The sequence below is a fragment of the Pseudomyrmex gracilis genome, unplaced genomic scaffold (assembly GCF_002006095.1).
Source record: "Pseudomyrmex gracilis isolate BER0280 unplaced genomic scaffold, ASM200609v1 scaffold_50, whole genome shotgun sequence".
Classification (NCBI taxonomy): domain Eukaryota; kingdom Metazoa; phylum Arthropoda; class Insecta; order Hymenoptera; family Formicidae; genus Pseudomyrmex; species Pseudomyrmex gracilis.
The window spans coordinates 749,438-772,713 of NW_018020634.1; the positions used below are offsets into that span (position 1 = coordinate 749,438).

Below are 23,276 nucleotides of genomic sequence, written 5' to 3' on the forward strand. Positions count from 1 at the left end.
CTTCGCACGCGCGAAACAACGGCCTCAGGGGCACGCACCGAACGGGCGTAGAAGAAGGGGAGAAAGCGCAAGAACGCGAAGAGAGGAGAAGAGAAAATGGCTGGCGCGCACACACGAGCGAGGGTGCAGCCCGGATGATGGCGCTAGTGTAACACGGCCGAATAGCGGTACGCGGTGGAAACCAGCCGGGCAACCTCCACCGCTCGTCATCGTCGTTCAGCGCTTCAGTTCGTCGCCTATCGCTGTACATGACGGTTGTCGGGCGCGTGAACCCATCGTATGCGCGTCTCGCAAAATACAAACTGAGAGCAGAAAGAAAAAAAAAAAACAACAAGCACAACACGGAGAAAGAGAAGAACCAGACGGGGAGACAACGGAACGGACTGTGTCGAGTGACATAGTACGGAGTTCGATCGGACGAACAACCGTCGGAACAGTATCACACACGAGATAGTTTGTTTTTTTTTTTTATTTTTACCCCGATTTCGCGAGCGCTCTGAAGTTGTCTCGTGTACACGCAGCGCCGGCGACACAGTACAGTACAGTGGAGAAGCCTCTGCGGAGTGTGAAAGTGGTGATGATCCAGTGCGCGTAAAACGTCGCGAAATTTATTCGCTCGTATCCCCGTATCCCCGAAGAATTGTCCCCGAGATTCTCTTCTCCGCGTATTCGCGCTCGCGAAGCGATTCGCGTCGGTGGTGAAAGAGAACGAACGAACGAACAAGGGATAGACGAAGAGAGACAGCGCACGCGAGAGAGGAGCCGCGTACACTCTCTCTCTCTCCCCGTCGCGTCGCGCGCGCGGTGCACCGTCCACCTTTCGCGTTGCCGCGAGTACACGGGATAAAATGGCGCTTGCTTTCGTCCGTGCACCTCTATCGACCGTGACGGACTGTTCGGCGGAATCGCGTCGGCATCGCTCGCATCCCTTCTGAGGAAAAAACGACACACGTTGTCCGTGACACCCGGCCGTCATCGTCCCCCTTTTTTCGCGAAACCGTCGTCGACATTCGCGCAGTTCGTCGTCGTGCCCCTTTCTTTCTCCTCGAGGCAACCGTGCGCGGAGAAGTATCGTGTGTGTGCAAGTGCATCGGGAGCTTTTATCGAGAGTGCAGCGCGATTACGGAGCGGCAGTTTCGGAGCGGAACGTCGATCCCGGAGCGAGTGCAGCCTATAGGTGAGTGTCAATGTTCTATTTCCGTGTCTCATTCATGCCGAAAGAGATTTAACCGTCGAGAGAAAGAGCGAATCTCCGACGGGTGAATTTTTCCAAGTCGGTTTTTTGTCTCGCGATTTGAAATAAATTAAGTTACTTTGTACGCGATAATACACTGCTCTTTAAAAAAATCGCGATAAAGATTGTAACCTGCGATTTTAAACGATGAGACGATTTTGGAATGAAGAGATCAGAATTTCAAGGAAGTGCATTTCGTGTGCGCGATCCGTTATGCGAGAATGTGGATGCACGCGGGGAAGACAACTCTCGCGAATGCTCCACACGGCGACTCGTGTAACGGCGAGGTATTAACGATCGGTATCACGGTGAAAGGCATTAAATTTGCCTCTCTCATTCGTTCGGCCGCTTTGCAGATTCCAGTACCAGCGTCTTTTCTCGCGCGCCTTAGTTTTTGACTTGAAATGAAAAACAAAATCCGTGAAAATCGCTGGAAAACACTTTGTTTAAGGCGAGCACGAGTAAAATTGCGCGTTCGACGAACCTCCTCTTCTCACGGATCTTATCGTAATTCTTTACGAGGTACTTTAATCTGCACCGAAAGTTGATCTAATCCGATCTGATTTCTTCTTGCAATACGTCGTATTCGGTTATCAATTGCTCCACAATTTCGTGCGAAATCGTCACCCGTTTAATAATTCACGACTCAATTTCATTTAAATCAGCTTTCTGATTTTCTTGTTGCGGATACATTTATATATAACATCGTCGATTTTAAAAAAATCGACAGTCAATAATATCGTCAGTATGAACCGTTTGTTAATATTGAAGAGAATTTTTAATCGTACTGGACAGAGTCGTAAACAAATTGAAAGTTTGTAACACGAACTTTCGACTTGTTTACGACTCTGTCCGGTTGCAACAATCTTTGAGCAATATTATCAACTGATATCGATATTATCAATTAATATTATTGACCAATATTGACACTTACAACAATTGTTGACAGCAACTATTGGCCGCATAAGGTCCGTGTAAGAAATGTAAAACTTAGTAAAACAAAAAAAAAATACGAATAGCACCTTACAATCTGTTTAATCTTCTAAAAGTGTGGAATAATTGAATAACAAGCAGATCCCGAGCGTTTCGCAATGTAAAAACATATTTTTCCGGTAAAAATATATCCGAACACAAACACGCGTCTAATACCTTCGGTTATGCAAAGAAAGTTTTAGGGTCCCTGCGAAGGTCGGCGCAGGGACACGCGATATACACGCGTGTGTATGCATAAGTAATGCGCGTGTGTGCACAGACGCGAGCGTAAAAGCTGTACGCGCGCGCTTTCGCACGCGCCGAAACGCGACGAGGAACGCGCCTTCGGCATAGCGCGACGCTCACAAATACGCGCGGCGTGTACCACACGGAAAATGACAGGCCCGACGTGTTTGAGCTCGACTCTACGCGCAAATATTTTACGCGAGCAAACACTCGTCACGACGGATCGTATCGTTTCCTCTTTCGCCTTCTCTTTTTCTGTCTGTCTGTCTGTCTGTCTGTTTCTCTCTCGCGCCAGCAGGATTTTCTTCCTTGTTCCGTTACGTAATCCGTCAAACGTCAAAAAAACGGTTCCGTGTGGGGGCAGCTTACAGTGTGGGTTTTTGGGTTTACCGGCCATCTCTCTCAACTTTTTTTTTTCACAGGTTTGTAAATCTCCTTTTTTTTTGTATCTTTTTTTTCCCCGAGATTCTCAGCCAAACAGTATGATTTGGTGATTTCCTTCTTCGATTGTTACATTTTTTTTTTTTCGACATTTTGCGGTTTTTTTATTCGTATTTTACGACCCGTATTTTTTTGTGTTGCGTTTACACACTCGATGTAGAATCTGGCAAAAATATGAACGTCAATTTGGTTATATTTCGCATTTAAATTATTTTTTGCGTGCGTGTGTGTACGCAAAAAATAATTTGAGATACTTTTTCCGCTATTTATAGGTATCAATGTAACGATGTCTATTCATCTTCTATATCTCACACAAATCATCCTAATAATGACAAATTAATACGTGAAAATAGCTCGATGAGAATGGTTGATCCCGTCTGATGAACAAGACGGAAACGGTCGTAAAAGTTCTAAGGACGCGAGATTGGTTCGGGAAATAAATTTTTCCGTGACACGCCACCGTCACGAATACGCCAGCGAGCGAATCGATCGTTATCGCGCAGTTGACAGTGAGCGTTTAGTTAGGTATAGTAGGTGTGGTAATCCTTCGCCCATGCTATTGAGCAAAAAAGGGCCACCTAACCCTCCACTATTCTACCTGTTGTTGATCCAGGGCAGGTAACGCGCGAGATCCTATAGCCACGCAGGGTTTACCTTTTAGTTTGCAGTTACGTTTTCAAACTTGACTTGAATGAATCGTAACAACAATAACGATTTCCCGCCGCCGATTGTGAGCGGCACGACGTGTATTTTAGAACCAAACTCTTTCAAACGCACGCCGCGCCGGGTTGTGTTATTCTCCCCGCGACGCATTAGAGCGACGCTTTATTTGAAATTTCACGGTAAAATGACTGTGTCGTCGCGGCGTCGTGCAATTTGCTTTCGCGACGATATCTAACTGTGTGGGGAAGATACAGAAAAGGTAAAATTTTTATTTACCAGATAAATATACGCCGATCCGCCTCGACGGATTGTTACTCGAGTTATTTAACGGGGTTTTTAAAACGATTATATAAACCGATAGTTTTGATTTACAGATTGAATACACGTTTTATTGGAGCAATTTGTAGTATTTTTTCCATTTTTTTTTTCCCCATCGAAAATTCTTCGATGAATAAAAACGCACGTACGCGTAACGATCGAAGGTTCGTTTCGGCGAGTTGCGAAATGCACTTTTTGTTAACCAAAGTGATGCGGGCGCTAAACAAAGAAAGTGTGCACACACACTGCGCGAAATGGCAACAAAACCCAGTGTATTACATCCATTAGCCTTCCCTCCCCCCTCTCTCCTCTCCCCCCTATTAACCATTATATTCGCAACATTTAGTGGCTCGCGTGTAGCGATATCGCGCGCGTTTATAAAACACGACGGTTTCAAAACAGTTTCCGCTTGATTCGCAGGCGCGTTAGTCGCGCGGCCTCGTTTCGCGATTTTACACACTCGCACACACGCAATCGATTCGGCGGCGGCGGCGACAATCGAAAAAACGCCCCTTCGCGATCCACGTTCGAATCAGCAGAAAAAACAAGATTGGTAAAATCTGAAGTGAGGTCAAGCATTGCCGTTTCGCATTTGCGTAAGCGCAAAAATTTATCACCGCGTTAACAAAAACATTCAATCCTTTCTATATAGTTTTTTTTTTTATTTTTTATTTTTATTTTTTTTATTTTAAAAAGCAGTATTTTACGATTTGTTTTAACGCGAATTTCCACATTCAGGTATTTATTTTGCGAATATAACCGGTATAATTTGAGCGAACGTGCGTGCGTGCGTGTGTGTGTGTGTGTGTGTGCACGCGCAAATAAATTCGTGTATGTTGTGATCAGATAAATTGGATTAAAACACAGAGAGCGCTCGCTAAACTAATGTCTTTAAATCCGCACACACACGTAACCGGCATAATTACACAAAGCTCGGCATCCGGGCGATTTAAAATCCCAAGGTGCCATCGCATTGGGAAGGGGAGAGGAGGGAAGGGGAATTTAATCGCGCATGCACGTAGAATACAGAGACGGGGGCCAACTTGTCTCTCGTTTTCCCTCATACGCGTATATTTATATACGAGTCGGCGTGACTCCGAGAGAGCTTACGCAATTTCATAAACGAATCGACCCGCTTCCCGTCATTAGGGCGTAATTCCATTTTCGGCGACTACCCCTTCTTCCACCCCATTCTTTCTCGCTCGTCACTATTAGCGCCAATTTGCTGTATAACGTATATATGAAAGCTAATTTGTCGTCTCTCTTCTCGCGGACTACCGTCTTTCACACATGTCGCACGCATTGTATACGGGAGAAAGAGAGAGAGAGGAAGAGATAAAGGAAAGGAGAAGTGTTGTCGGCAACGTGAGAACGGATCCCTTGATGTTTGTCCCCGCTATCGCGATGCTATCCGGTCGTCAAGATCTCGCCCGATAATCGTCGGCGGGACCGTTAGACGAAAACGATCGCGGACCTCGTCGAGAGATATCACGTTGCCCCCTTTCTTCCTCCTCCCCGTATCTCTATTCTCCACTTGCTCCTCCTCGTCCCGTTACCACGTACGTACAAGGGGGAGGGGTGCAATCTGCGTGCAAATTAATGAAACCCAAGCTCCGAGTTTCAGCTGTCAAGGGGTCTCATAGGCATCTCTCCGGAGGCACTTGGGGATCCGAAACGTTATCCGAAATATTACCCCACTCCTCTCTCATTTTACTTTAATGAAAAGAGTTAACGTTATAATCCGAGATTAGACGCGGAGCGTGTGTGTCACTCGGTGAAATGTCATTGGACGTATTGTATATTTGGCGGTATCGATTTCGTTTCCGACTCTCGATCTCTCCCAGAAGTAAGTAATTCGAGATCTGTCCCGCGATCTGTCTCACGACAATTTTCTTGGCGCGCATCTATTTGTATAAAAAAAAAAACCAACGCTTTAAAATTACATGCGTCGTGTTTACGCTCCGGAAAATTATTCCCCAGGTCGCGAACAGTCTCCGTACGTCACTGCGGCGCGCACTCCTGAGAGGCAATCTCGTCGTCGCCCGGCGTGGATCGGAGCAATTAATTATGATTACTGGTATTATTAGAGACGCGCACTCGGCGTGTCTATCGGCGCGTCTATGTGTGCAGCGCGCGCCACGGTATGCTGACTCCGCTCGTTCGTTGACGCGCGCTCACGCACACGCAAGCTCGTGTAATTGCATCGTGAAAGTGTTACAAAGTGATTCCCTCGTCGGCCCTCGTGGACGCGTCGCGCCGCGTACGTCGTCGTCGTCGTCGTCGTTGTCGTTGTCGTCGTGGCTCGATCGAGCGCACCCGGCGCGCGGACCTGTAGACGTGTATAGTGAAAGTAGTGCAGCCACCTGGCTCGTCCTTTGAAAACCTGCAACTCGCGCGTATATACAAGCGTCAATCCGGCGCGACATTAAAGCATGCGGTCGAATTGAACTTCCCGAACTCGCCCGAAGAAGGAAAGTTGTTCTGGCATCGGGAAAAACTCATGGGAGAGCACATGCAAATAGAACAGCATTCCTCGGGTCAATCGACGTTGTTGTTGTACGTTTCGACTAAAAATTGTGAAAGATCATTGTTGCACGACACACACATGCGCGATTTTTTATTTACAGGGGAGTTCTATATGTGTAGATGTTAATCGCGTTATCAATTTGTGCATCGTCTGAGTTTTCTATTTTCTCTGTTCGAATTTCTGAAGGTCGTAGATCTCCGCGCGTTTTACGTAGACAGTCGAAAAACTATCCGAAAATATCGAAAAGATCTCGACAAGGACGTCGAGAAAGTTTCACAAACTTGAAAATGCATCATCATGGTTGATTATAATCTCGCTTTACATTTCCAACCACGCCGACAGGTCCTGCTGCACCCGAGCGCGTAATCTCGCTTGCTCATCTGGGAGGGGGAGTGAGAGAGAACCTCTAGAGTTACCTGGCGGTGGACCGGCGACGAACGAGACCACGTAGCTCGGGCGCATTGTACAACGCATCTCGAGGGATATTACGTTTGCGTTATATTCGCCGGGTTTCTATTTCGAACGGACGCGGAAAATATCTACCTACTACGAGGAAGGAGGATAAGATAGAATCTCTCCGAGGTCGCGTCGCGCGCCGCATCGCTTCCTACGCGAGCGCGCCCGTGAAAATTCAATTTTTCCCAGCCAGCCTTGATCTGGCCGAGTGTGTTTACATATTTATGAATATACTTTCTAGTTTTCTCTTCTCAATAATATATCATCGTCGGTGAAAAGCAATCGCGTGTTTTTTTTTTTTCTGAGGAGATGCGAAAAATTCAAAACCTACTATCGCGAATTTTTTTAACTGACTGCGGAACTTTGCGAAAATTCTGACTCTTCTGACACGTGAAAGAGAGTAAGTAGACGAATGTAAAAATGTTCGATTGCTCTCATCCAATAGCGATTTTCGCGAGATGTCTTTGTGAGAACGTTCTCTTATCCGATTGCGGATTTTTTGTCAAAGCAGCGTGAACTCGTGCATACCGATATTTTGAAACAAAAAGAAAGGCTTACAATGGCGAGTTAAAAAAAAAATACAGTTACAATTCAATACGTGTGCGAGCACTATCGCCGCGCGTCCATACATTTGTTACAGTCATCAGATAGCGCGCGAACGATTAATTACAATCCTGATATGTTGCTAATCCTCATCGTTTAAAATTGTACGTCACGTTGCGGAGTCCGGCGTGATCTCAGTGCGCGCGCTGGAGAATGATCGTTAGATCTTTGTGCGGGATGATTGATACCGTGGATTTCTTCAATGCCGTTTACACGAGACGAATAGAAACGTCACCTTATCTCTTTACAAGAAGGCCGGCGAGGTCTACGACGTGTTTTACCCAAGCAGCGTCTCGAAAGCGTCTTCGACTATACAAATTACACGCGATACTAGATTCTGGTAAGGCTACTGGAATTTTTTTTTTTGTATTTTTTTTATTTTTATAAATCCACGGGTTAATTTGCATATTACCCGTGACATCTGCCGCGGACTATAACTGACTTATCGCCTTCGCGTTGAGCGACACACGTTCGCTGCTTGCACAAGCAGCAACGCCGGGATCGATAATTATCTCTCGCTGGGAATTATAATAAATTCCGTTACACGGAGAGATCTCGACCGTGTTTTCATTGAAAAAAATTACAAATGTATGTATATTCGTCGAGATCAACGCACATAGATTGCCGCGATTATCTCGAATACTCCCGGCGGTGTTGCGGCGACGTGCGTGTATTACGTACACAATTTTTCATGATGTTCGATTTCGATATCAAATTTCTCTTACAAAATATTCGGCGCGTTACGTTCCCATGCGTACACGCACACATATTGTCGTTAACGATCCGTAAAAGAGGAAGAGTCGAAAACTTGGGCGTTGCGTAATTTGATTTATTCGCGATTTTTACTCACGGGAGAGAAAAAGAGGTGCTAATTTTTCGATTTTTATATACAGTTCTAGTATATGTGTGTGTATGTCGAAACACTCGAGAGAGACGTTGAGTTACGGTCGTGTTCGTTCGGGCCGCGTTTCTCTCTATCTCTCGCGCGAGATGGAAATCGAGTCGCCTTGAGTGCGGCGGAACGACACGGCGATCGATTCCATGATGGAGGATATCGAGCGGCGATCGGCAGCGTAATCGAGAGCACCTGTGTGATACGGTAATAATAATTACGACAGTGTACAAGTCTCGCGCGCGCGCGCGCGAGCCGCGCCGACTTGCGAAACTCCTCGTCGTGGATATCGCGACACCGCGGGGTGAAAGGTCTCCCCACCTATTCTGTAAGAAACTTTATCGTGTAATCGTGCGCGATATATAACGTTTATATATAGGTAGTGTACGTTCGCTCGGACGCAAAGTCGACAGCGAAATTATTGGGAATTCGATGGTTAATCGGGTGGTCGATTTAATTAAAACGTTCGTACGCGACCGCCTTTTTACAATATATATTCGACTCCGTCAATATTAATTTGCGAAATCGACCGCGAGAAAGACAAATGTTTTCGTCGACCTGATTATTACAACGCGCGTTTCTCGCGCGCTTTATATAAAGCGGATTCTTTGCGAGAGGCCGTCGCGATCGCATTTACATACATTACCTGGACGAGCAACAACGACAAAAAAACGACGTCGGTTGAACGTTATCTTCGATTTTTTCGATAGACCGCCTCCTGTCTTCGTTATTCATCGTGGCATTACGCACTTTCTCTTCGATCATCGCGCGGCACCACCGAGGGGGATAAAGCGATCGTTATCGCGTCTTTGCGAAATAGTCATTCGTCACACCACGCGCGAGCAAGATCGACGGGGGAGAGAAGGGAAGAAAAACGGTGCTTCCTTTCGCTCATGAATTTCTCGCAAGGGTAAACGCCGCGGCTTCATTGTGTCCACGTGGCTTTCTGCCTTAACGATCGGCACGCGCGCGTCTCTTTCGACGATTACTGTGATCAAGAGTATTGTTGGAGACAGATTTACGCATGGAAAGGACAAACGGTGGTCGATCGTTAGAGTTACTCGGTCAGATTTAGTAGGATTATTTTTTTTTTTTTTTACTCTCATTTGGCGACTTTATTTCTCGAATAGATAAATCGTCGTTATTGTATTTTTTTTTTTCTAAAGACGTAGAAGAGTGTTGTACAAATCAATCAGGGAGAAAATAGGAACGGGAATTGGGGATGTCTAGAAGCGATGGATCGAGCGGCGGGTTCGTCTCTCCTAAAGTAAAAGCTGAAAAATAACGATCTCGCGATAAATTCGACCGAAAGAAGATATTCGACTTTCGTCTCTCGCTAAGATCCCGATCGCCGATTCACGGAGAACCTTTCGCGTTGCATTATTATTCGATAGCGGTTCTAGAAGGGGAGAAGGAGAGAGAGAGAGAGCTCTTTCGTGGTAGGTGAAGAATAAATTTCGCACTGTCACTGTGTCGGAGGAGATAAATGTGGCAGCCGTCGCGACGAATGGAGAAGTCTGGCTCCGATTATCGATATCGTTCGCCCCACGCACGTAACAGAGTCGCGCGAGTCTTCTTTACATACATTTTTTTTTTTTTTTTCATACATCATCGTTCGGATACAATCGCCATAAATATCGCGGAACATAAAAAGTTGTTCAAAATTGGGTGACGATTTGTTTATTTATTAGAGATTATCGGACATATAAGCGTGTATTTGTCATTTCTACGAGGAAATTCCAATTTTGATACTAATTTGTAACGCGATACGTGTATCTATGCCTAAGCGAGAGCGGGTTAAAACGGAAGTGGCACTTTCTGAGAAAAGCGGCGCCAGAGGAACACACTGCGCTGTACGCGACAAATTACCGGCGGTAATTGCCAGGATTTCGTTAGCCGGTGGGCAATGGGATCTAAGTTTATTTTCTTGTTGACGGCTCGCCGTTGAATGGTGTAGTTTCGCCGCCTTCATCCTCTGCTCGAGTTTCATGGGAATCTGGCCAATGGTCGTGGGCTCTCTTCTCCTTCTCTCTCTCTCTCTCTCTCTCTCTTCTCTAAAACCTTTCTTGCCCGTGTCTTGTGACGCGCATATGGCTGCGTTTCTTTTCTCTTCCCTGAGTTTTTTTTTCTTCGTTTTCTCACTATGGCGACGGGCCATTTTTTGGGAAGTGGGCGTACCTCTTTCCGGTTTTCGGCCCATTGTGCTCTCAGTCGTCCTGTGCCTGCTTACTTCTTCGCCCTTCGCTCGCCGGGAATGCGCCGACGCTGCACTCGCGCGCGTGCACACACCCCATACCACCATCACACCCCACACAGACGCAGAGACCGGATTATCCCTACCTGTTCTCTCTCCTGCCACGCACGCACGCACATATGGATGCCTGGGCCGCCTGCCGTGGTACGCGGCATTTCCTATACGACGTACGGGAGAGGTATTTTCGCGTCGGAACATACACGGCAACTCGTTTCGTTTAACATCGCGACGCGGCGACGATTAAACGCGAAAGTTCAACTTTTATTACTCTCGCGTGTGGAAATATTTGTGTCTACGCTCGGGGAGGTAAAAAGCTACTCGGAGATAGAGAGGACAATATTGATCACGCTTCTGTGTGCGGTTTTATTTTTTATTTTTTCAATTGTTTTGTAAAAAAAGGCGCAAACCGTATAAAACCGATGCGGCGACAAAAAGTTTCAGAATTCACCGTTATTTACAATAATCGTTAAAAATCTCGCGCGGAATCTCACGCGCGTCACGATATTACTTATACTTCGCGTATTACAAACTGAAATAGCAATCTCGACTTGACGTTTTGCCTGAAGGTTTATCGTCCTATTAATCGCGATCAGAAGCGCGTGACATTAGGCCGGAGCCTTCATAAATCATGAATCTGCCTCGGCGGCGCGGTCCTTCGTAAAGCCAAGCTTTCGAAGCTTGAGAGCTTTATCGCGCGAGTGCGCACGTTTCTCTCTTTTTTTTCTGAATTTTCCAATGAAAAGATCTTCTTCCGGAGAACGCGCGCGCGCTAGAGAGCACAGCCGTTGAACCAGAAAGATTTAAACGGCTACCTATTTATGCCGTCTACGTTAATAGCAGCGCGCCAATAGGCCGATAGTCGCGGTCTAACTGTTCAGTGGCAAATAGATATTGAAGAATGACGACAGCGTGCCGCATTTTGATGAAGGACTGCGCGCGAGAGGGACGCGGTGGCACACACGAGATGGTAGGAAACCGTTAGAACTAGTGCTTCTTTCCTCTCTCGCGTCCACCTCTTCGTCGTCCTCCTCTTCGTTCTCCTCCTGTCGACCTCTTCCTCGCGCGCGCGCGCGCGTACGGTTATCTCGTCGAGAGGATCAAAAGATTCGGGTCGAGGTTAATCTCTACCTCGTCGTCCGACAGGCACCTGCGATTAATTTTGTGCCTTTTCCTCCAGTTTCTCGATATCCTGTTCTCTCCGTCTTCTCTCTCTCTCTCTCTTTTTTTATTCTTTTTTGTAACACGCGATTTTCGAGAAAAAGGACGAGCGTCGCGCGTCTTCATGAAATGGCTCGAGGACGAGACTCCAATTTACGTCGACTCTCTCGCGTCTTAATACCCTGTAATTTCGCGCGTAAATATTTACCATAAGAACATCCGCTCGAACGGGGGAATTCGCGACGTGAACGGGGGACGTCTCTTTTTCATGTAGAATCGCGCCGCGATTATTTTTGCGATCGATAAAAAAAGAAAAGAAGAGCGCGCTCGTTTTTCATTATTCGCCGCCGTGTGTAGCGCGCGCTCCAAAGAATCTCCGTTCGTTCTCTTTTCGCGTACCGTCCGTCCGTTGCTCCGCAGCCTGGAATTGTGTAAATTTACGGATCAAACGACACGTTAATCGATCTTTACGACATCGGGTCCCGGGGTTCTCGCCGCATGTATGTTTGCTCGAGATCTTTGCCCCGCCGTCAGCTCCTAGTTTGCGCCGTGTAACGATGAAAGGATCTCGCAGAACGATCCGAAGGTTTTCGATGTCCCGTCCTCGCTTATCCTTTTTATGATCGCGCACGATCTCTGATGTGTGTCAGCTTCTCCTCGCGTTCGCTTATTTTCTCTTTCTCTCCGCGGCGTTTGGACCGCGCGCGTCTTCTCCGCTGCCTCGGGAGAATCCTTGGCTAAATATTTGACGTGCGAGCGCGCGCAGCTGCGACGGGATTCCGAAACGCCGAACAAACGACCGGGGATCGGCAAAGATACCGTTCATTATGGAATACCACCTGGTAATCAGAGAACGGAGACTCCTCCCACCGCGAGCGCGATAAATCGAACTTCTCGCAACGAGCTACCCATTTTGCTCGAAATTTAACTACGATGTTATTTCGTATATTTTCGCGTATTTATTTTATTAATCGTATGTTTTGTATGTGTGCGTGTGTGTGAGAAAAAATAGAATGGCTACAAATTTGTCCGAAACGGGATGATGTGTATGAATTTATATATTGCTCCTTTTGCCTTTTTGACTTTTGATCCGGCTCAATAAAACGCTCAGGTTACCACGTTATTCTGCTCTGAGAAATAAATTAGTCCGTTTTAAAAAAGGGATTCACGCGACTCTGTATACAGAAATCAAAGGTCAATGCGGTACGTGATGCAGCTGATGAAAAAGCATCGGATCGGAATAAACGGTCGGTGGGCATTCGGGGAAAAGAGAGACGCAACGGGAGCGTCTTTTCAGCGAGAGAATATCGAGCGATTTTTCGGCCGAAATTTCACGGTGTTTAACCAATCACCGGGCGTTCGTCACCTGCCTGACCGATCGGTGTATGTGTGTGTGTGTGTGAGAGAGAAAAATACCTCGTTTTATAAAGCGTGCAAACTTTCCCGGCAAAGCGGATCGTTTTCCTTTGTCAGTAGGTCGCTCGGCGCGCGCGTCCGGAAATACCTCGCGCTTAGATAGAAGCTTTTCGAAGTGTATATATCGCATCGTAGGCCCTTTATGCCCCGACGTGAAGCACACCTGGGGTCTCTTTCCGTCTCTCCTCCCTTCTCGGAGATCGTGTCGATTCGACGACACCTCGCTACGTCGTTTTGAAAGCCCTGTGCCATCCGCTCCGTGTAAAAGCCGATCGAAAATAAAGAGAGGGCGGGTCAATTTGTCCGCACAATTTGGAGAGCTCGTTGGGGTGGATCGAGCCGTCCTGCAGTGTAACGTTCTCCTGCTGAGAGAGAAACGCTACGGTGCCGTAACATCGGAGCCGCGATTAACACGGGATACATTCACGATTATCGATCGCGCGAAACTCGCAGCGTGTCTCTTCCGGCGCGCTGTAACATTCCTCGCGAACAGTCTCAGACCATTTCTATATATTGCTGCGTGTTATCTCTTACTAATTAAGTACGAGGGAATCAATAGGTGAAAATAAAACGTAATATAATATAATATAATATATATATATTCAGACGCGCGAATGCTAAAAAGAGTGAAAGGATCGAGTTAATCGCTAAATCGTATTTTTTTTATTGACTGTGACAACGTCATTTCTATGTTAAAAAGGTTACGATACGTGCGAAGCTCGTCATCGCGAGATAGAAAAGCGAAGTGAGAATGTACGTATATACGGGCGCGCATAAATTGCAAACGGAAAATATTCACAATTAGAATTTGTCAAGATGGAGATTACCCTTTTTATTATCCCGTCGAACAATAGCGATTTAACAACAGTGATTATCGATCTTTGGTTCATCAAACTCCTCGCGTTGTCGGTTGTGTGAGAGATTGATATCTATCATTGCCACGAGATTTTCTCAGAAATGGTGATTCAGTCTTTTGTATCGAGCATCTTGACGCGGTGTTATTTAATAAATACCGAGAATCGATGGAACACGAGTCGGACTTTTATCGCGTTTATTATCATTAACGTTGCGAGAGATAAGAGGCACTGAGTGAAGGAGAAAGATAGAGGAAAGAGAGAGAGAGAGAGAGAGAGAGAGAGAAAGCAGTTCGTCAGAAAAAACAAAAAAATAGAATTTGCCGGATTGACCGCGGTATTGCGCTCTCATCTTTTTTGCCTTTTATCTGCGAGCTTCGCAAAAGTGGGTTAAGTCAACGTCCGAAGAGAGGTAATTTAAAAAAAGCGCATTTATACTGAATTTCCTCCTCGAAGGCGACCTTTGCGCGGTTTCTTCCCCTCCCTTCTCCTTCTTCCGGTATCTGATAAGCCCGAACGGAGCCTTCCGATGATTGCGATATAGTTGGCCACTCATCGTCAAGGCTCGGCTCTTTGGAAAGGTTAATGATTTCAGGCCTCGTCGGTCGTGTTCAAAGAAACATGAAAGAAAAAATATATAGCGCGTATATTTGTACGCGAGCAGAAAACACACACATCTCTCGACGCTGTTTAAATATGCATGTCGCATCTCTTATCGTACTAACGGTACTACACGCTCGCGTCTCTTTCTCTCTCCTATTTGTTTAATAATTATTGCGCGCGATTCGCGTTTCGCGCATCGAAGAAATCTCTTCGATGCTTCGTTAAAGATGATTTATGAACGTCGTTATATTATCATTGTGCGCGCCTCGATTCCGCACGTAGGCGTGAAAGCCGCGCGCGCGATCGCGCCAAGCGAGTACGCGACATTTTCCATAAAAAAGAATTATTTGCCGATGATTTATTTGTCATAAATAATTGGTACCGATATTTCATAACGAGGTTATTCGCGACTCGCTCGCTCGCACGCGCGCGCGTCGACAATGTAAGAACTTTATAGCCCGTAAAACCGCTGCCTCTTCGTTATTTATAACGAATAATTCAGGGGATTAAATTCGCTGGAGGCTGTTTCCCGAAATCACTCGCGTTTTGCACGCGTTACATATGTATGTAACGCGCGCAGCTTCCCCTCGCGCTTTTGCCTCTGATGAAAACGGGGGAAAAATACCAATTTATTTAATATCCGCTCTGATATTTTTTTTATTGAACAACAATTATACTTCAGCGTGCTCTTTATTTTATTTATCTCTCTTCGGTTTTATATGAAAAATTTACTTTTACAAAGTGGAGCACGTTGCACATTTATATTATAAAAATAATCACAAATTGCGCTTTGTTTTTGTTTTTTATCAACGTCGAATTTCCCCGAGAAATTATGTACGCGCAAATTCATAATTCGTGTCGCTCGCCGATCGCTGATGTTTCAATGACTGTTAATGTGTGTTACTTATTCAGACGAGAGTCTATATCTGGCGCATCGCATCAAATCATCAGTACAAATTCTTAATTAGCGGTTTTGCCTCGGCAGACGGGGATCCTTTGTACGTGTTTCGACCCGCAAGTTGAAACGCTTAATCGGCGTCCGAGTGGATCCTCTCGAAAATTGAGAAATCAGGAGCGTGCGTACGAAGAGAAGAGCGCGCGCGCCGCTTGTGCGTGTTTTCCCTCCCCTTTTCCTCTTTCCTCCGGTCGTCTGTGAATATATACGAAGACATCCCCCGCCTCTCTCCCTATCGGGCGGCTACATTAGCCTTTGTAGATAGCGTTAAGTGCCCCTGAATATTTCCAGGCATCGCCAATGTGCCGGCGGATCCACAGCTGTCCCCCGTATATATCGGTACGTGCGAGAGAGGCCTTGTCACACACAAAGTCCGAAGGCCCGAGATTATCACCCGAAAAACCGCTTCTTTTTGGGCAGCGCGCGCGTTACCCGAACACGATCGGTGTCGCATCGAGAAAAGATCCATTCGAGGGGATCCTTTCGCTCAACGAAGAGAACGAGATAATTGTTATCTTAATTTTTTTTTTACGGGCGGACAATCGCCGAGGTTCGTAAATCAATATTAATGCCCAACCGAGAAATGCCCGTCCGAAGATACGAATCAGCGGTAACGACGGTCGTCCATTGTCATCGAATTAACGAGGCAGGGACAGAAATAATAATAAAATTATAAATTATCCGATGAAATTACGTTGGTTTTTCTCGCTCGATTACATCTTCTTCTCAGAAAATCGCTTATCTCTCTCTATCTCCGATTGAAGAGTGCGATTTTTCTCGATATACCGCCAGGGACGAGTCATCAGAGAAGACGCGCGCCGTATGGCGAAATCGCTAATTGTCGCTCTCCGCCGGAGCCGGTAATGGTAATTACGCGCGTAACTTTATAATTCTGTTATAATTCTAGACGTATGTACGTGACGGTTATTTTATCTTGTTTTTTTTGTTTTCTTTCATTTTCGCCTCGGCTCGGAGTCATTAGTATTGCTCGTTCCGACGTTAGTGCCTCGATAATACGTGCGCCGAGGAGCCGTGGCGCGAATGTACCAATTATTGAGACTGAATGAAAAATGAACGGATGTGGCGCGCGAGAAAGATACCTTCTCGCGGCCACACCTCTCGAGTTAGCGTAATCTCTTCGGCCGTTCGAACGGATCGCGCACTTTTCCCTCTCTTCCTCCCTTCCTCCTCGTCGCGTGAGATGCGACATTTCGGTGGACGACGATATTAACTTTGTTTTCCCCTTTCACGCAAGTTGAAATGTCCCATAAAAGAAAAGAATGTGAACTCACCCCGAAGAGGTCTCTCGGAGTCGCACGAACTAATAATTTGTCTCTCGATCCGAGTAACGAGTGGAACTTAATAAAACGTAATGACAATGTCGCGCACGTAGCAAAGCGTGTATGTACGTGTCACGCGTCGCACTGTAATCTCGTATGTAAAACAGTCCGCCATTGTGCGACACGGTGTCCTCGTGGTTACGAGGCGAAGTTTCTACGTGCTAAAGGACTCTCCCCTTTTTTCCTCGCCTCGGGCGCGATGATGCGCATCGTCGCTCTCGCGATCCGCGGTTTTTCGTTTCTCTCGCGCGCTTCCTACGAGAAGTTGGTGAATATTTCGAAAGAAATCTCTCTCATGTCAATCCAAGCGGTGAATAACAAGTACTGTTACCGGGAGGAAAACGAACAAAAACTACACCAGTGTAGATAAAACGAGTTCTATCATAAAATCGTTGTTTCCGCAATAAAAATGAGACAATAAAATATTCTTTATTATGTTGTCCGTATTTTCGTGTTCTCGGAGATACGTGACTTCGGAATTTGATACCAGAGACTGCTCAGTATATAAAATACCTATCTCGTACATGTGTAATACATAGGAAATTTGGATGGCCGCGAAAGAGAGAGAGAGAGAGAGAGAGAGCATAGAGAAACGAGCAACGAAAACAAACGGCGAATGATGCGCGCAGCGGCGAGAAAAATCGTGGAGGCACGACACACGACTCGTAAAAGTCTCGGTAAGAGTCGTAAAAACCATATTCGGCCGACGTTACAGTCGTAACGCGCCGCCGCGACGAGTCCGCGAGTTACGATCTTCGACGATCGGGGTGTCTTTGCTTTCGTTTGTGCTTTAATGAAGCGGACGAAGAAGCAGAGAAAAAGCGTGGAATTGCCACGCGCGCGACGAACGATACGTGCGTATTGTTGTTATTTAAAAAACTAAAAAAAAAATCCTAGGGTCTTTGAATAACGCGTCGAATTTTCATCTTCAAAAATTTCACCGCGCGCATCAATGTAATTCCACACAGCAAATACTTGAAATTTATTTCCTGCAATAATACAATAACCTTCTGCGTAACAACGCGCAATTATTCGAGGGGTTGTTTAAAATTAAAAACACGCCGAATAAATGGGATAATATTTTCATAATTGAAATTAAACGTTAATGAATTACATTTGCCGCCGGATATTTTTGAGTTTATCTCACACCACCCGTCGCTTCGTCGCCGCTGCCGCCGCCGCATTGATTTTTTTTTTTTTTTTTTTTTTTTGATCGCAACTTCGGCGGTTACAGATGCATCGGCTTCCTGGATACACGTTAAAAGTGTCTTTTATAGTGCTCCTGGGACAGAAAACCGTGCAACTGTGTACGCACATATACACACACGTACATCCGTATATGACCAGAGACAATTCGAACCACGTATACACGATCACTCCCTGGTGACTCGGTCTATTTTCGAAATTCCATCCCTCTCGGCCAGCGCCAAAGTGCAGTCCCGTGTAGTGCGTTGCCGTTACAATTACTTGTCTTTCTCTTTCCAGCATTTCTTCCTTAAACGCGCGCACGCGAGAGAAGCAGACACGCGCACTAATCAATGAGAGAAATCTCTGGTATATCTCTGCGCTTATTCTGGAATTATGAGGCATGAAACTTATTTGCAAATGTTTCATAACTAGACTATTTTAATGTTGTTTTTTTTTTTTTCACGTTCCTTGCGTTACACGTTCTCTGATCGAAACTCCGTATTTTTACTCGATGTGGTAAATTGACATATCCTTTGAAGAAAATGTACAGATACGCAAAACCATGTTGCATCGCGAGCGCGTTTGACGAAGCTTAAACCGCAAAAATTGCTGGTGTGTGCGTGGATGCGATTCTTTCGTTATCTCGTTTCCCTCGATTTCCGTGTTGCGCAAACTCGTTTTCCTGGTTAATTAAACGCCAATCTCTCCGTTGTGACATTGCAACAAGCCGATTTATTTCTTTTCACGCCAGAAACGAAACGCGAGTTTGTGAAACGTACGGCACGCACTCATCCGGATGTTCCGAAAGAGAGAGTTTAAAAGGTACGATTTGTCGGATTTTGATAGAATCCGATTGTCGATTCTCTTAATTGGAGGAAAGCTATATGACGCGGAAGAGACAAAATAGCCGGGGAAATAAAACTGATTTGCTTTTTCTGGTAATTAAAAATTCGTGCGCCGCGGAATAAACCGACTATTTTCAGCCCTCGATTAATTATTGTCCAAAGTGCGTTTCGCACATGCACACACACACACACACACACACATATACGTATTCATTGTCCGGATTATTCATTCCGGGAGGCCGTTACATTGCGGAGTGCCGAAAAAGGCAAAGGCCGAAGGAAGTCGCAGGAAAGGGCACACGAGAGAAGAAAGGGACGTAAAGTCCACTATACTGGGCGCGAAATTGCGCGGAAGGAAAGTATTCGGGGTGGTGCTCGAAGGTCACCCTCGAATCCCGTTCAAGGTGTGCGAGATGTCTGTCTCGCTCGCGTATAATATACCGTTAATTCGGTGCGCGAGTCGACCGCACGAAGTATATCTCGCGGTACATAATAATTAATAATTATCGAGATAAATATAAGAATAATCGTTACGAGAGCGTGCAACACCGTCTCGAAACAAGGGAACAGCGTGCGAGAGAGGATCCTTCGATCGCAATCGCCCGTTATCTCGCGTACGAAGTGCGTTCTCTTTTTCTCTTTCTCTCTCCCTCTCTCTCTCTTTATGCCTGATTTAGCCATTCGCTACTCGCGATATCGATCTTTTTCGCGAATCGCGCGTATCCATAAATTAATACATAATGCGTCTTGGTATTACTTTGCACGATAGAGAGAGAGGAAGAGGGAGAGACGCAACTTTCGATGGCTCGTTAACTCGCCTCGGCGCGCCGTGAGTGAAGAACGCGATGGAAAAAGCAGCAGCCGGGAGAATCGCACGGCAGTGTGCACGCATGCACGCGTCCCTTATAGCGGACAGAAGGAGAGAGAAAGGAAGTGAGAAAGAGAGAGGAGCGTATTGTAGTGTCCGTGCATTAGCGGGACTCGGGCACGGCCCGAGTATATCATTAAATATGAGAGCCGCTGAGTCGGGAGCAGCTCGATCCTTTCTTTTTTCGTTTCCTCCTCGTTCTCCGCCTAGCGCGCGTCGTCTCTCCTCGTCGCTCCTTCGGTCTTTTTCTGTCCTTTCCTACCTCTTTCTCTCTCTCCCGCGCGCCGCGTTCCAGCATCTCTTCTCTCTGGCCGGCGACTCTTCCCTCCCCTCCCCTCTTTCCCTTACCCCTTTCTTCTCCCCGTCCTTCTCGCCCGTTTCGCTCCTTCGTCCCTTCTCTTCCCTCGTCTTCTCTCGCCTCGTGTCTCTTTCGCACTAACCGACTTATATGGTTCTACCTGAGTCGCCGAAGTCTCTCCCGCGGCTTTTGCTACCCTCTACTTCTACTAAAGGTGCGTTTATACTATATGCGAGCGCACGTACGGATGCGTTATAATATGATTGAGTTTCGAGAACGAAATGCTTCTCCGGAAGGGGCGATAAACCGATAAATCATCGGAGGAAGTTCTTTCTTTCGGTGCCGAGCGTTTCTTTTGATGTGATTTATGCGTTTGGGAGCGAACGCGCGGAGTTCTTGTCAATACATGTCGTTAAACTGATTAATATCGTATCTAGTTACAACTATATATATGTATTTCCGCATTCGAGAACGAAGCAAGATAAACAACATCGTTCTTACGGTCTCATTAGAATAATGAATCTGTTTAATAAGATTCGTTTTGCTATATAAAGAGGCAGCGGCATAAAATACGGTGTTTTTAATTGGAACATAAAAAAACTCGCAGCTGCTGAATTGACGAACGAAACAATTCTAGTTCTTCACATTTGGAAAAAACTTCTTTCACTACGTTGCCAAGAAAAGGATTTATCGACGATTGATGCGAATGCGCCTTTAGTCGACTCTCTCCTTTTCCCGCTAGCGATGTTTCTCGTAATTGGCGTGACACGATCTCTCTCTTTCTCTCTTCCCATCCCCTCGTTCTATGAGCTTCTTCTTCGCGGGAGAAAAAGCGGAGCGCGCGCGCGAGCGAGCACGGACGATATATTGCACGTCGTCCTGCGTCCTCGAGGATCCAAGGTTAGCGGCTCCGATACGCAGTGTGTGCGGTATCCGCGGTTATATTCTCGATGACGGGCGCAGCGAAAAGAGCGAGCGCGCAACGAGCGAGCGACCCGCGCGCCGGCATTCCGTTTTGCACAAAAACGGCATTTATTGCGCGATGGACGGCGGATCTGCGCGCGCAATGTGCCTATTCTATCTCGGGATTATATTTCGACATTGGAGAAAGAAGAATTCGACGCGCGCGCGCGCGTTCGAAGGAAATTCACTCCGCAAAAACGGCCGCGTGTAAAAACCAGTTATAGAGTCGAAAATAGCGGGAATCTGTAACGAAGAATAGCGAGAAGGACGAGTTCTCTGGAGCTCTTTGGGGAACGGTCTCCGCCGTACATACTTTTCGTTCCGAACACAACGGTGGCTTTGTTGCGCCGCGGATCTTTGCCGAGAGTGCTATTCAAGTTTTATGTTAATTCCGCAAAACGAAGCAGCATTCGCCATTCAAGATACGGAAAAATTTCTTGCGCGATAAGCGCGCACATAAACAACCATCATCGCGCGTGTAATTGCGGAAAACGAACGGAGCGAACGAACGTCGTCGCGTCGAGTTTTGTCGTCGCTTAACCAACGTTTTTTTCCTACGTATGTAACATAAGCAACTGGATTTTTTGCGCGGGCGAAACTCCTGATGATTTATTATTAATGAACGCCGAGCTGACTTTCGAAGGAAACCATTAATTATTGAGCCGAGTGCAGATTGCCGCGAAACCGCCGCCGCCGCGCTCGCTCGACCGGACCCGAGACTGTCGTGACCTCGTTTCCAACTGCAAATTATAACTTACGGGCTTTGCATTATTTCCCATCCCTTGTGTCCCGGCTTCTTCTTGAATGCACGAACACGCTGTCGCGTGATCCGCGCGCGCGCGCGCGCTTCTCTCTTCTTTTTTTTTTTCTCTTCATGTCGGGCCGGATTAAATCGCGAAGTCATCTGTAGTCTCCGCGTAATTTATTCCGAGAAACTCGTCGATGTCCATGGCCATGGGACCGGGGGCAGGGAATAGGGGCGACTTAAGCGACCAAAACGATAGCTCGATTTCCGATAATTGCTCGATCGATCCGCCAACCACCTCTTTCTCTCTCTCTCTCTCTCTCGCTTTTTTCTCCTCTCGACGGTCTTTTTCGGCGGGGCTCTGTCTAGCCGGGATTTTTCAGCTTTTTTCGGCGGCTGCGAAAAATACCTCATGCCCGATACCGCGTTCGCGACGCAAATTGTGTCTCGTCAATATCGCTCGATATTATTTAACCGTCTGTATCGCGCGCGAATATAACCGCGCGCCCGTTTTCCACTTTCTGTATCCCCTTTTTTTTCCTTATCCTTTATTCTTTTTTTATTGCTCACCGACGCAGCGGGTAACCGATGATTCGGTGTGTTGCATAAGGGCAGAAGGGGAGGCCGCATAGATGAAACGTGAAAAAAAAAAAAACGAGGTTGCTATTAGAGGGCGAGGGTCAAAGAAGACTCGCAACAATAACGCCGTAACTCGACAAAAATAAGATAGTTTTTTTCTTACAAATTCTTCGATTTATTTCTTTAATCTAGCAAACACCTTTCTGTGACGCATCGCACACATTACCATTGTCCGTTCGAACGTAATATTCCGGAAAATCCTAACGATACTTTTTTGTGAGAGAGATGGGAAGACGTTTGCTGAAGATTCTTCCAAAAAACTTGTAAGTGTAACAAGTTGATCAAATATATACGTCAGAAAGAAAACTTGTCGCCCGAGGGACTTTTTCACAAAACCGGGGGGATCTTCCCTTCGTGTGTTGTCTAAGATTTTCGACGGAGAGATTAAGCGTAACACGAGTCCGACGTCACGAACTTGCGTCCTACGAACTCCGCCGTTTCGGAATCGTGAGAGAGAAAGAAAGAGAGAGAGAGAGAGACTCGAACAAAGTCAGAGACTCCTCGTCACGAGCCGGTAATCGCGGCCGTCATCAGTCGTCGGAGAGACGACGGAACGCCTAGTTGGTATCAGCTGTTGCGTTTCCTCTCCCTCTGCCCGTCTCTGACTTTCCCCGGAGCTCTCGTCTCGCCGCGCGCGGCCCTTCAGGGTCATTAAGAATCCATTAAGAGTTTTCCAAACTCGGGAAACTAAATATAAACTAAGGAGGCCGCGAGCGTAGCAGGTGGCGTCTTAAGCGATGTACAAAAAGGAGCGAAGAGAACGGGACGAAAGGGGAGAGACTCGCTGTTCTCTCTATC

General features: G+C 46.4%; 1 protein-coding gene across 7 annotated transcripts in view; it reads left to right on the forward strand.

Annotated features, from left to right (window-relative positions):
• Positions 1 to 143: 143 nt before the first annotated feature.
• Positions 144 to 23,276, forward strand: part of LOC109853572 (ephrin type-B receptor 1-B) — a 94,532-nt gene continuing 71,399 nt past the window's right edge. For 4 of the 7 annotated variants that reach the window (XM_020425812.1, XM_020425813.1, XM_020425816.1 and 1 more), the window contains exon 1: positions 145 to 1,177. The gene's annotated coding sequence lies outside the window, so the exon portion shown is untranslated. Of the gene's footprint in view, positions 1,178 to 23,276 lie in introns of all 7 variants that reach the window. The other 3 variants (XM_020425810.1, XM_020425811.1, XM_020425814.1) reach the window with 1 other exon arrangement.